The sequence below is a fragment of the Salvia splendens genome, unplaced genomic scaffold (genome assembly GCF_004379255.2).
Source record: "Salvia splendens isolate huo1 unplaced genomic scaffold, SspV2 ctg538, whole genome shotgun sequence".
Lineage (NCBI taxonomy): Eukaryota > Viridiplantae > Streptophyta > Magnoliopsida > Lamiales > Lamiaceae > Salvia > Salvia splendens.
The window spans coordinates 3,883-7,433 of NW_024599195.1; the positions used below are offsets into that span (position 1 = coordinate 3,883).

The 3,551-nt window shown below is 43.8% G+C and overlaps 1 pseudogene; it reads right to left on the reverse strand.

Moving 5' to 3' along the window:
- Positions 1-727: 727 nt before the first annotated feature.
- On the reverse strand, positions 728-3,129 carry LOC121790523 (annotated as a pseudogene).
- Between the last annotated feature and the right edge of the window lie 422 nt (positions 3,130-3,551).

Below are 3,551 nucleotides of genomic sequence, written 5' to 3' on the forward strand. Positions count from 1 at the left end.
TTCCATGAAAATATCAAGAATTTTGTTGTTGCCTACACAAACGAAATAATCAGAAATTGTTGTCTCACCAGCACCTCCTATACTAATACCGGTCCTTCCTTGGTAAACACCAGTTTACAATCTCGTTGCAACGTCTATTTCATGTATGGGACGGACGCATTGATGATGGCACCCTCTGCTTAGCTTAGCAGTTTGTTCACATAACGCGTTTTCACAATCAACATGCCTGCCTCAGCTCTGAGATGTATTATTGAGAACAATCATGTTCAGCTGAGGCTGTTTAGGAAATCAACAAGGCCATTTATGTCTTCAATTAGGAAGGACAAATATTTATTCAGTTATAATAATCCCTTACAGCAATTCACAGTAGTCAGTGCAGGTAAACTAGAAGATCAAAGATCAATAACTAAACATTTCATTTTAAAAACCTTATGGACATTGAAACAAATTCATTCCTTTCATAACAAAAGACATTCACTATGTACGTACAACAGAGTGAATTAATGGTTAAGTAAAGAATTGATTAGGGAAATATGAAGACTCCAGAAGCAGCAAACTGTTTGTCTTTGTTTAATAGCAATACAAAATATCAAAAGAACTAATTGTGAGTCATAAATAATGCTAAAAGTTTGAGATTTCCACCTCTATTTCTGAATCAAAAGCAGAAGCATAACCAATAATGCTTTTCCTCTCTACACACCAAATGGAACAAAGAGATGATCATTCATAACGCAATAATGTAGTACTACTACTATCTAATTCATTCACTAAACCGATTGAGAAAATGAAAATAAATAAATTAATTAAATAACAAATCCTACACCAACAATTCTAGAGAGTTAAACCAAAAAACCATTATATTGATGACGTTTGTGCAAGAACCTCATTAAGCATTTCATCCTCGCCATTCACGCTTCTAAGAAGCTCTGCATCATTCTCCTCTACACTGGAGAAGTCCTGTCTCTCAAGTTTCGCATGAGCTGCGACGAAAATGAGCTTCTGTACCTTGTCAAACCCTAATCTCGAGGCTCCTTGCCCTCCAAACAATCTGTGAATGACCAATCCCACTTTATCCCACTTGAGGTTGCCTGAAGGAAAAGAAGCCTCACTGCAACTTTACTAAGTGATTTAATTCTTTAAGACAAGTTTCCCACACAAGCCTACTACTCTGCGGATGAGCAATCTTCATCTTCCCGGTAACAGGATCCTGCTGCTTCAGCTGAACTGCCTGTGCATACAGTGGCTCCAAACCTTCAGATCTCCACTTCATAAGCTCCATTAACGCGATATGAGCCCTCCTCCCCTGCAACGAGGCGGGTAATGAATTGTTCAACGTCCTGCTCTTGCTCGTGTGTCAAGCACTTGAAAGGGGGGAGGTACTTCCCACTCGCGTCCCTAACCAAATACTGCGGATCAAGAATGAAGGCAGCTGACCATGCAGGGTGGTAGTTTTTCTTAAACCGCCTTTCGACTATCCTCTCAACAGGCCCCTCTGCTACATTGCATTTGGTGCACCACTCCTTGATTTTAGACCTCATCTGCTCCCAGAGAGGAAGGCATCTCCCAACTAAAGGCCTCTCTGCCTCAACCTCTTCGGCCATCGATATTAGCAACTTTATCAATGAATGAGCAGCCTCTACTTCATTCCAAATCCAACATCCTGAACAACACCAGCCACTTCTGCAGCAGCAAGATCCTCTAAGCAAGCAACTTTAAATGTGTCATCCAACACAACTAAACGAAGAATTTGTGAGCATGTTAGGACACCTTCCAACATGGCAATAAAAGGACCTGAATTCTTAGAAATATCACGTTTAGTAGTGGGGACTGTAATAAAGGCAGGAACTTCAACCCCTTGCAACCTAAACTTGAGGAAAGAATTCCTAACCTGCGATTGAGAGTTAATCAAATTTGCGATTTTCATACACTTTTCGGTTACACTCACAAATAGTGGAAGCTCTTGAGTGAAGTCCTTGATCAAACTACAGAATCCCTGAATCTGACAAGATAAATTAACCATCCAATTATTCTGGTGTTCTAAGCTTTTCAGTGCTTTCCCTTTATACCTATCTGCAACGATGCCTACACATCTATGTGCATTGCCACCACAAATATCTCCAACGGTCTCCCACAAGACCTCCTCGGCATGCTGCGATGGCACTGCTTCACCGTTCGAGCAGACCACCTTTTGGAAGACTCTGGTTCCATTAGGAGGTTAACCATAAATTTGACAAGACGCTTGTCCCCTTCAATGCAAATTTGGCTCTTCCATCCATCAGAAGCAACCTGAAAGAAAGCTGCATCCCGGATTCTTGCTTCGGACGCCCTTCTAGCCTCCTCGAACTTGGAATCGAGCCTCGAGCATAGAAGCTCCCGTCTTGACACCTCAGGCATGCCGACTTGTTTAAGAAAAGCCGTGAACTTGGGATGTTCGAGGCTCGAAAATGTCACCGATCCACAGACCTCGAAGAACCAATCAGCTAAGAGGTCAAAGGCCGCATCAACTTGCTCTTTGCTCAATGCATAAGTTGGTGAGGCCTTGGGGCTCTTGAGCCTCTTCACACTCTCCTCCAGCATTGCCAATGGCCTCAAATCATCCCTACCACCAGACAAAATCGGAGGCTTCGGACTCGGGCCTTGCAATTGCCTACTTTGGTGAGGCATAAAGCCAATTAATCGAGACGAATCAAACATGTTTATCGGAGACACGTCCAAGGAAGAGTCAGAGCTCCGTTTGCGCTGCGACGAGGGTGAGGCGAGAGGGGGTAACTGGGTGATAGGCTTCAGCATAAAGCTAAAATTGGGCAAGCTCCTCTCTTGAGATGCTCGGAAGCAGTTCTTGATGGGTTTGACGCCGAGAATGCAGCATCGCAAAGGGTGCACTTCAGCTTCACTGATTTTGGGTGGTTGGTGTCGGGGTTTGTGATCAAGATAGGATCGAAATGAGCCCAGTACCATGCTCCTTTCCCTTTCACGGCCTTTGTACGGAGCGCCAGTAGCCTCTCATACCGTTTGTTCACGGCCACATCTTCAGCCGCCTCCACTGGAGATGAGTTTGCATTAGACATTGACGGAGGCTTTCTTTTCTGGTAAAAGGGGACCTGATTCCGGCGGCGGGTCGTCTCCTCTTCGTAAAATCGGAGCTTTTTAGCTTTTGCTTAATTCTGTTGGTAGGTAGGGGTTTATGATCGTTGTATCGCCATTTCTGGCTGAGTAGCTCTCAAGTGCTGAAGGATGAGTTCTTTTAAGAGGTCGGATTTTGGTTCCACCGCATTCCCTCACCGGCGGCGGTGGCCTTGTTCTGCCGGAAGAAAACAAATGGCAGTTACGATGTTTTGAGGCTAAATTGGAGCTTGAGTAAAAAAACAGAGACCGCGAAAAGAAGGCGACATATATATAGACAAGGTGTGAGTGAAGTGGAGTGTTCTTGACTTGTTTGTCTGTGTGGAGATAGAGATAGTGGTGGAGAGGAGAGAAAAACCAAAATAGGGATTTTGATGTGAACAGCAATGAATAGCTGGTCTCTTAACCGTCTCATCTCTTAACTATTC